Consider the following 11,014-nt stretch of genomic DNA (forward strand, 5'->3'; position numbering starts at 1 on the left):
GTTGGGGATAGGAGAAGACTGCTGCCATGAGCAGCAAATCTGCTCCCACTTTCCTGCATGTGTAGATGCCTGCCCAGGTTGGGTTTACTCTAGAGTAAAATTACTCTAGAGCAGGGATTCCCAAAGTTTTTATGAGGCCCGGCAGACCACGGCCTGGCAAACTGCAGCTCAGCAGTCACAGCCAACCATGGCCAGAATTTCCAGCCAGAAAACAGATAAAGATACTCCCACGCCCCAGACAAGGGGGTGGCCAAACCCCTGCTCTAGAGCAAACCCACCCCAGGCAGGTGTCTACACATGCAGGGATTCAGGAGAAGATTTGGTGCTCCTGGCAGCAGTCTGTTCCCACCCCCACTGGCCCTGCACCGGCTCCTGGCAACAGCCAGGGGCAGCTCTAGGCTCTCCATGCCTGCTGCTAGGGTGGGCTCCAGTGGTGAAGCCCAGGTGGGGACAAATGTCCTCCTGCCCAGGCAGTAGGGAGCTCCAGGACCCAGCTCCAAAATCAGGGGCAGAGGACTTAGACAGAGCTGCATGGGAGGGACAGGTCCCAGCCCCCTGTGCTGATCTCCTGATGGGGCAGGTAGCAGTGAGTCCCCAGCTGGGTGGAGAGTCCCAAAATGGGACAGTACCCAGCTGCCTCCAGGCTGCACATGCAGACTTCCCCATGAAGCCCAGGGTTTTCTGGGAACTGTCCCAGTCAGGGACAGGTCCCAGCCAACTCCAGGCTGGGCAGGGATCTGTCCCCATGCAGGGAGAGCCCAGCCCCCACTTTGCAATCACAAAGCAGGGGCTCAAAGCTTGTTCCCAGCCCCAGTCCCAAGACCGCAAATCTTGTTTCCAGCTCTGAGATTGCAGCTCCCTGCTGCTGAGGCAGAGGGACATTGTTCCTGCCTGGGCTCCAGTGGCTAAGCTGGCCCTGGCAGCAGGCAGCTCCTGGAGGCAGGGAACAATCTCCCACCCCCTGCTGCCTGGCGGCAAATTTTCTCCTAGTTGGTCATCTACATGTGCTGTACTGTGCAGTAATTATTCAACAGTTAATTTGCTAGTTGCATATGCAGGTAGCAAATTTACTGCTGAGTGGAAATTACTGCACAGTAACAGTCAGTCAGCACATATAGACGGTGACACTTACTATGCAGTAATTAGCTCTACTGCACTGTAAAGCACCTCGTGTAGATATGCCCATTGTAAACTAACCAGTTTAGAAAACTAGCATGGTAGGCTGCTAATAACTGTCTTTACTACCACATGAAAGACCCATGTTTGGATTTTGTGTCCTGGATTCTTATTCTATGGACTGGCAGGTGTGAAGACTGTGCAACGGTATTTTCAGGCCCCTGTAGTAGAACAGTACTTTATGTTCCTCCTACAAGTACCTTTTCATGTCCTTTAAAGACACCGTACCTACTGCTTCCTCATTTTCTAACTCAGTGGTTGTCAAGCAGGGGTATGCATACCCTTAGGGGTACTTAAAAGGCTTACAGGGGGTACGCGGAACTTCGCATGCATACAAGCTACAGCACAGCATGTGGGCGGCCAGGAGCACAGCTTGGCCACGTGGAAAGCATGTGGGTCCGGCTGGTAAGTTTGTTGTGGGAGGAGGAAGTGGGGCTGGGGCAGGGGCTGCCCAGCTGGGGTGGGGCATAAGACTGAGCTGCATGGGGGGGCAGCCCCCATTGATGCACCCACCCCAGGGGGTATGGTGGGGCATGTGTCCCCGGATCTGTGCATGGGGCAGGCCAGGCTGGAACTGGGACTGTGCCAGGCTCTTCCAGGTGGGTGGGGCTGAGCTGCGCTTGGGGCAGGCGGCAGCAATGCTGGGAGGGAGTTGGGGGTGGGCTACAGAATATTTTTGCATGGCTGCAGCCCCCCACTGCATAGCCGTGCTCCCATAGGCCCCCATGGTGAGGGAGGGAGTGGGGCTGGGGCTGGGGCTGGGGCTGGAGCAGGAGTAGGTGCTCCCCAGCCAGAGCAGAGTGTGGGACAGAGCCACAAGCAGCAAATCTGGAGGGAATAAGGGGTGGCAGTTCCCACCGCTGCACACACCCCGGGAGGGCTTGCAGGGCACATGCCGCCAGATCTGTATGCGGGGTGGGGCAGGCTGCAGGCCACTGTGGGCTGGGGATGGGGCAGTGCCAGGCTGTTCCAGGCAGGGGTGTTGGGCCAGGCAGTGCTGGAAGAGGAGGCTGGGGGGGCTACGGCAAATTTTGGGGTGGCTGCAGTCCCTCCTGCAGCCCCCCTCCCAGCACAGCTTGGCCCAGTCCCAGACCCAGCCTGCCCTGCGCAGATCTGGGGACACATGTCCCCCATGGCCTCCTGGGGTTCATACAGTGGTGGGAGCCGCCATCCCCCACACCCGTCAGACAAGCTGCTTGTGGCTCTGTCCTACTTCCCACCCCAGCTGGGCACTGCCTGCCCCTGCTCCAGCCCAAGCCTTACCAAGGGGGCCTATGGGAGTGGTTCTATGGGATGGGGACTGTAGCCACTCCAGAATTCGCTGTAGCCTCCCCACCCCTCCTCCCAGCACCACCACCTCCTGTCCCGAGCACAGCCTGGCCCAGCCCCACTGAGAAGAGTGCAGCACCCCAGCCCACAGTAGCAGCCAGCCCACCCCCCAGTGCGCAGATTTGGGGGAAGACATCCCCCATGCCCTCCTGGGGTGCATGTAGTGGTGGGAGCCCCCTCCCCATGTGGCTCAGTCCCACACCCCGCCCTGACTGGGCAGCCCCTGCCCCTACCCCAGCCCCACTCCCTCTCCAACTGCAGCGGCCTCAATCTGCACCCCACCTGCAGCAGCAGCCCACCCTGCCCTGCGCAGATCCAGGGGCACATGCCTCCCATGCCCTTCTGGGGTGTGCACAGTGGTGGGAGACTTCCCCCCACCCCACACCCTCCAGACGAGCCACTCATGCCTCCATCCTGTGCCCCGTCCTGGCTCAGCAGTGCCTGTCCCTGCCCCACTCCCTCCCTCCCTCACCATGGGGTCTTGATCTGCACCCCACCTTAAAAACAAGAAAAAAATATAAAGGGGTACATGTGCTGAAACTGAGACAGAAGGGATACACTTGTTAAAAAAGGTTGAAAATCCGTGGTCTAACTAGTCAGGTGGGTAAGGAGGAAGCAGTAGATACCATGTATTCTGGTAAGCCTTTTAACCTTGTCCCACAGTAGTGTCAAAAGCAAACTAAGGAAATATTAGAGTATTGCTAAAATTGGATAAATGGTCAAGTCAACAAGATGAAATTCAATAAAAAGAATTTCAAAGAACAATTATTAGGAAGGAGAAATCAAATCTACTATAAAAAAGGAGGAATAACTGACTGAGCAGCAGTACTGTGAGGAAGGATCCAGGAGTCAGATGGCATGGCTAAATGTTCATTAATGTGCTGTAATTATAGCTTATTAAGTATAGTACCTGTAATAACAGGTACTAACTCAATGTGCTGTAACTGGTGCTACTGCACAGTGTTGTAATTATTTTGCACTTGCTGAGTGCTATGGGTGGCCATGTTCGCACGTGTTTAGTGTTTGTGTGGCAGGTGCTGGGTGGATGGGAGGTTCTGGGGCTGCAGCGTGGAAGCAGCATGCGGCTGGAATTTTCCGCACGGGGTCTCTCAGGGGGAAGTCCAGGGCTTGTCAATAATGTGACGGTCACCGCCCCGGGCAAATGAGAAAGCGCCGCATGTAATTAGACCGCCCCGCATCACAGAGAGTATAAAAATCATCGCGCTGTGAACTTCGGGGTCTTTGCGCGCCCGGCGGAACGGAATGTACCCCACGACGACTGACACGGAGCGACCTTTGGCCTGATCAGCCGGAGGGAAGGACACCAGACCCGCCTGATCCCGGCGACCCCTCCCCGCTTCCACACGAGTGTGAGTGGGTGCTCCCTGGTGCACCCAGTATAGTGATTTTGTTTGTTTAGTAATAAAATCAAGCCTGACCCTGTAAATCGAGTGTGATCTGCATAAGCCCAGCCATTATAAAAGATCCTGTCCACATGGCATCACAAACAGGATGGTCGGCTGCAGATCATGACAGGGATGATCAGTCCCGCTGTCAGGCATGTCCTTGGGTGTCCGGCTGCAGGCAGCTAGTGGACGCTGATGAACTGTGGTGCCATCTCCAATTTCATCAGGCCCCCAGCCACAACGATAATGACGGGACCCAAGCATTTTGTGTGTGGCTTGGGGAAAACCCCAGGAGACCTTGGGAGGCCCGTCTTACAGGCCGCGCTCTCGGCTGTATATTGAGAGATCCCGCGGTCGCGTTCTCTATCCCGTCGGCCCAAAGGGAGCAGGTCGCCGCAGCCAGCGAGTTCCCCCCTCCCGAGTGGGACGTTACCCCCTCCCAGGACTGGGACGGTTGTGTAGAGGCGATGGCGGTGTTTGCGGGTGACAAGGGGTGCCTGCAGGGAATCGCTCCCCCCTCTCCATCTACGATCCCCGGCGGCGTCAGCCACCGGCGGCTGCACGCCCTGGCCGAAGATCTCGGGGTGTTAAAAGAAGGGAGAAAGAGGGGAAGGAAAGTCACATGCCTGCGTGCTTGTTGTGAAACCCTCATAGCCACCCTCAACCGTTTGAATGATCACGAAGTGGCGATTGTGACTATGAGCCGCGTCAGCAAAGATGGCGCCTGTCAGCAGCGGCCAAGCGGCGGAGACACGCCAGAGCCCCTGCCCACTGCTCCGCCCACCGTACCACCCCCACCACCATATTTGGGAGACAAGGCACCACCTCCACCGGTGATGTCACTATACCCGCCATTCCTTGAAGGGCGGGGCAAGACTCATCCTCCTCCAGCCCCTCCTCCAGCTCCTCCTTCAACTCCTCCTCCAGCTCCTCCTCCGTCAGTGCCCAACTCCGTGCCAACCCCTCTGCTTCAGGTTTATCCTATTGAAATTGTGAAGACCCGTCAGGACAACGACGGCAACATTATCACCGAGCGAACTACTAGAGACCGTGATCGTGGTGAAATGAATGAACTCATAAGCAGGACAGCCCGCCAAAGCGATGAGACGCCAACCCAGTGGCTAAGACACCTGGTTTTGGAATGCGGTCATGAAACGCTCAGCCATCGCGAGGCTGTAGTTCTGACCACACATGGCAGTTACAGCTTAGGACTTCTACCCGGATCTAATGTCCTAGAAATTGCACGTACTCCGTGGCCTATTTCGCTTCCCGCTCTAGTGGCAGGAGCCATTCACGAGAAGCCACATCAAGCGCACGAGGGGGCCCAGCCAATGCACGCTCCGCATTCACAGCCATTTACTAACGCATTGGCTGGCGCAGTGTATCTCTCTATCCCGAAGAGATGTTCCACGATTGATGCCAGCATATCTGTTCTCACTCGAGCAGGAAACAAGGGCAATAACGACGATAGCGACGATGATGACAGGGACAAACATCACTCCAGTGATGACATACCTACCTCTTCCAGGCCACCGGATTCCACATCCACCGGACCAGAGGCATCACCCAATCGACCAACGCAACAGTCTCGTCGTGGTTATGACCCGTGGCCTCAGCGGCATTGCAAGGACCCTCTCCAACTTCAGATTTCCCCAGCAATTTTACAAGTCGTGATTGACATCTATGCAGATAATCCAGAGCTCGCAGAGCTTCAAGTTAGCTCTCTTCATCATCAGCCCATTGCAGCGTTGTACCGGTTCCAACACAGACGACGACAACGACAGCATGAGCACGGAGCACCAAAACACCCCGCACAAGCCCTGTGAGCCAAAATCACCAACTTCATCCGTGAAGCTCCACGTCGGTATCCCGAACGTACCCTGGAGGAACGTGCCCGTTTTGGGTTCCTCCTAAATCACGCTGGCATAAGAAAGGAAATGCTTCGTCACCTAGATGAGGAGACTCAGAGACAGTTAGCGGTTAAGCTTGGCTTCCAGTTCACCCCCAAGCCAAAAAACTAGTATGGGCGGACGCTGATACTGCGGATCCAAGCGCCCGCCGGTGCAGTGATATTAGTGGTCCTCCGCAGACACAAGACATCCTCAACTTGGAAAAGCCTCCTTACCAAGTGCTTGACAATGCTACCTTGGATTCTCGCCCCTACGCAGTTGTACCAGTTGTCCACCCCATCACGAGACAACAACTGCCAATTCGTTTCTTGTTAGATACTGGTGCAGAGATTACCGTTATCGATCCTACCACCACCCCCCATACTCCCACTCAACGTACCATTCATGTTGCTGGCGTTAATGCTGCCTCTACAGTCCCACCAGTTAAGGTACGTCTCGGCAATCCAATAATAACCGTAGTCGCCGCATTGGGACATCTCAATCTGCTCGGCGTATCGGAATTACAAGCACTACACATGAAAGATCTCGTGTGCAGCGCCCTCCCAGTTACCGGGAATGTATCCCGCCTGCCACCTCCGTTCACACCGCGACTAAAAGACCCGACAGCCCCCCTGTGGCGGTTCACCCCTATCCGTACCAAACCTCATCTGATCACTTTGCTTGCTCTCCTCGATAGCCTTACGGCGGAAGGAAAAATCGAACCGGTGCAGTACAGCCATTACGTATCCCCTGGCTGGGGAATCCCTAAACCGAAAAATCCCTCTAAAGCTCGCTTGGTTGTTGACTACCGTCAGGCCAATAAATGCTCAGACCTAGTCCAGCTTGTCCCAGTTGTAACGCTACCGGACCTCCGGGTGGAACTCTTACAGGCCATGACCCAAGGCTCTTGGACTGCTACCACCATTGACCTGTCAAATATGTTCTTCACCCTTCCTCTTTTTGATCCTGAGGGAATCCTGTGTATGGGTATTCAAGGTCGCATATTCCGCTGGAAGGTTTGCCCTCAGGGATATTGTAACTCACCTGCGCTTGCTACGGCCGCCATGAATCAATCCCTTCAGCGTTTTCCCAACTCCCATTGCAACGTGAAATTCTTCAACTATGTAGATGACATCTTGGTCCTGGGGACTCCACCAGAACTCGTTAAACGTGTCACCGCCGACCTCGTCAACCACCTACGGGAGGAAGGATGGGACATCAACATTGTTAAGTCTCAGTTGGAACCCTCCTCCAGCTGTGTATTTCTGGGTACTCAATACACTCCCCAGGGTCGTGTCGCATCACCAACTGCAGTGCCTACCCCGCCATGGGATATAGCCTCTGATACAGGTCCTATGGCAAAGCAAGCCCAACAGTTTTTAGGCAGCATCAATTGGCTCCGCCATCACGTTGCGCCCGAACACCTCGGTACACTTGCGACATTGCAGCGTCGATTGCGAAAGAGGACGACAAGTCATCAACCCTGGACACGGCGGGATAATCGCCGGGTCCACGATCTTATCCAAGCCGCCACTACCACACCCCTAGTGCCATATAGCCCAACGACACCGCTTCGTGTCACCGTCGGTTGGACTCCTACACATCTTTGGGTCACAGCGCATACCTCTAACGGCCCGGCAACATTTCTTAACCGGACCCTCCATAGGGAGCAACATCGTTATGGACACCTGGGCAAATTATTGCTCTGCCTATGTTTAGCGTCTGAACATCATCTTCACCACAGCGTTCACGACCTCTACGGCCCAGGTGCCACCCTACTCACACACCTCGATCCTACACGAATTCCAGGAGACTTCCATGGGGCTCCTTCCACCTGGCATACGCTGGTGACACACACCCAATACGATTGGGCTGCATGGACGTGTCACGACAGTGCCACCGTTACCCCGACTGTCTCTTCCCGTCCTATCTTGTACGGGACTTCGCTTTCAGGAAACGTGGCCAGTGATGGTACGTCGCAATTCGGTGGTGTGTTTGCTTGGAAGTGTTCGCTATGTGATGCCAGCCACATAGAATGGACGAACCCCAACTGGCACGACACACCAGACACACCCCTTACACATCAAGCACAGGAGCTCGAACTGCGAGGAGCCATCGGCGCACTTAAACATATCGCTATCACACATGATCAGCCGTTCACGACAGTGGTCCTTGTCCTGGATTCTCGCTGGGTCTGTGATGTCCTTACGGGAGTAGCCGAACCAGAACGTTTTCGTTCCCAATGGGATGACATCTTTCAAGTACTTCACTGCATGAATCATCTCCCGATGATCCGACATACTAATTCTCACATGCCGGACACCGACCCATTGCATCAGGCTGTTGATGACTGGTTAGCTCTAGGTCCAAAGCCAGCATCACCCGATTGTATGGATGACGTTATTCATCCAGCCGCCGAAGTACATAGGTCGCCAAAACCGGTCTGCGATCCATACCTTAAATGGCTTCATGACTTATGGGGCCATCCCGGCTCAGACACCACCATGCGGCGTTATCGTAATGTAGGCGGCTGGCAATATACCGCTCGTAATGGCCTACCCACACCACGCGATTGGCGACGTGTGCTTCAAGCCTGCCACCAATGTGCCCAGATTAAACCTTTCAGAAAGAAATTTTTCCAGGGAGCTTACAACACCGAACAACACCAACCTGGGGCATTTTGGCAGGTTGACCTAATGGGCCCACTTCCCAATGCGCGCCAGCATCCTAAGGCGCTTGTTGTTGTCAACCTCGGTTCCCGTATGGTCGGTGCGATTCCCATGACTAGAACCGACGGGCCTCGGTGCGCTCAAGCTCTGTTGCACCAATTTTCTCAATGGCAGATTCCACGAGAAATACAATCTGATGGTGGGCCACCTTTCAACAGTCACCATATTCACAATTTTCTCACAACGCATAATATTCTTCATCACATACACCTACCATATCATCCCCAGTCTAATGGCATCGTGGAGCGCGCCATTGGAGAATTAAAGCGTAAACTCTTATTGGAACTGAGACAAACCGATTTCAAGGGATGGTCGAAAGTACTTTCGCAAACCCTGCTCAACCTCAACAGTGGCAAACACCTCTGGGCCATAGGGCCTCTTCAGACTCGAGAGGGATGGGACCCAGACTTTAAACCTGGGGACCCTGTATGGGTTGCCTTCCCAACCTCGACCCCCACCAAGTATCCACCCATATTTCCTGGCGTGGTCGTTGAACCCACAGCTTTAGCCCATACTTACAAGCTCCGTTTAATTGACTCAGTCGATGATCGTGAGCATTTAGTACATTTCAACTGGTTAAAGCCTCGCAGTGTTTTGTTAAGTTAACAACTGTTTGTTTTCTAAGTCAGGTAACTCCTTGCGATATCCACCCGTCGACAGGACGAGGAGGCCGATACCGAACCTCTCATCTGCCCACCCGTCACGCTGCCACCGCGAGACCCACGGGCGCTCCCCATGTCATTTGTGGGGCTATGGGTGAGGCTTGTGGGGAAACCAAGGGGATCGGGAGCAACTGCCCCCGCATCGGGACCGAGTGTAATCCCACGCCGACGTCGGAAGCTATGGTTACTGTTTTTGATCTATTTCTTGTCATTAACCAATGTCATTGTAATGCTTTCCTTTACAAAACGCGCGAAGCGGAGTTTAGATTTATCCCCATTACCCGCTGCGGATAACTTATTCCTCCGCACCTCACGGGAGTGGATGTTACTTACTGGACACACCTCAGGCTCGGTTTGTGCCCATGCACCTACCTCAGCTGCAGATAGCCCTTTTCGTATAGCTGTTATCCCTGTTAATTACACGGAGTTGTTTTTGAGTTTTACACGTAATTCTTCTGGTAACGAAACCATCCACTATTTAGCATGTAGAACGACTTGTTCCGTTAAAACCCTTACTTATGCATGGAAGTGGAATGGTACCCACCCGATTAATTGCACGGTCCAAGATGTGCCACAGGGTTGCTTTAATCTTACCCATAGGCCACTGTGGGGAGCACCCCACTCCATCGTGCCCGACCCCAATAATGTCACTCTTTCTATCCCGTCACTTCCTCAAGCTGTTTTACAAACAGTCAAGGTTAAACTCTCTACCCTCGACACCCAGTGTTTTTGGCCGGGGTGTCACACTATTCCGTGTACCTTCAAAACGTCCGTGTCCAGTAGGGCTTTTGAAGATATTACGGCATTCCGTTTGTTCTCCACAAAAGCTTTTATGACAACAGGGAGCAATTTTGGTTTACCTGCTCACCGTAAGGCATTTAAAACCTTTACCAACCACTTTAGCTCGGATCTCAAGTCATTATTGGCTCTTTTCAATACAAACCCCCCCCCCAGTGGGGCTAATTCCAGCTCCCCATGACACCATGTTTTATTGCCAGCGGGATGAAAATTCAACCCAGGCCATTTTATATAGTCATTTTCCATATCACTTCAACGTCTGTTGTATCTTAGTTCAGGTTACCCTATGCCCTTATCAGTTTTCCAATGTCACTCATTGGACCACCCCGCTCACACTCCCAAGTAACGCTCGGAAACGCCGCAATGTAGTTTCCACTGACCAAATCACAGGTGTCATGGGAGAACCCAAATTCTGGTCCAATATGACCCACACTGAGCGTAGAAAGTTTGCTACCGGATGGACTTTATATGGCATGTTCGCCACTGGTGCTACTGCCTCTGCTTTAGCCATTCAGCAGTTACAGACTTTAGAATTGTTAGCAAGACTCGCCAACGGTACGGCAGATGCTTTAGAAGTGTTTAATCGCCAGTTGCAGGACACCTCTAAAATGGCGTTCCAAAACCGTCTTGTACTGGATTTTATGCTAGCTAAAGAGGGTGGGTTCTGCGCGACGTTGAACCTCACTGCACCACATGAGACTTGCTGTCTCGTCATTTATAATGCCTCAGAACCCCTCTCCAAAGCTATCAGCCAAATCTGCAAGGTAGCGGAAGACACACGCACAATCGTTCAGACCCCTTTTAATTGGTTAACAAGCACATTTGAATCACTATTTAACCTTCGGCTTTCGCCGTGGTTAGTAAATCTGTTAACCCCCCTGTTTACAATCTTGATTGTGATTTTAGTTGGGTTTTGTTGTATTGGCCTAGTTGCCCATTGTATCTGACGTCAGGTTACATCTGTTATGCTTATTGCACATCACAAGCACTTTCCCCAGACAAATGTTTACCCTCAAGAAATAAGG

At 53.4% G+C, this 11,014-nt stretch overlaps 1 protein-coding gene across 1 annotated transcript in view; it reads right to left on the minus strand.

The window, feature by feature from the left end:
• The window catches only part of MIDEAS (mitotic deacetylase associated SANT domain protein), a 155,727-nt gene that overhangs the window by 118,938 nt on the left and 25,775 nt on the right, over nucleotides 1-11,014 (minus strand). The window contains exon 2 of the mRNA XM_090033309.1: nucleotides 6,845-6,996. The gene's annotated coding sequence lies outside the window, so the exon portion shown is untranslated. The remainder of the gene's footprint in view (nucleotides 1-6,844; nucleotides 6,997-11,014) is intronic.

This window comes from Crocodylus siamensis, chromosome 2 (assembly GCF_052110815.1).
Source record: "Crocodylus siamensis isolate JL-2025a chromosome 2, ASM5211081v1, whole genome shotgun sequence".
Classification (NCBI taxonomy): Eukaryota; Metazoa; Chordata; order Crocodylia; family Crocodylidae; genus Crocodylus; species Crocodylus siamensis.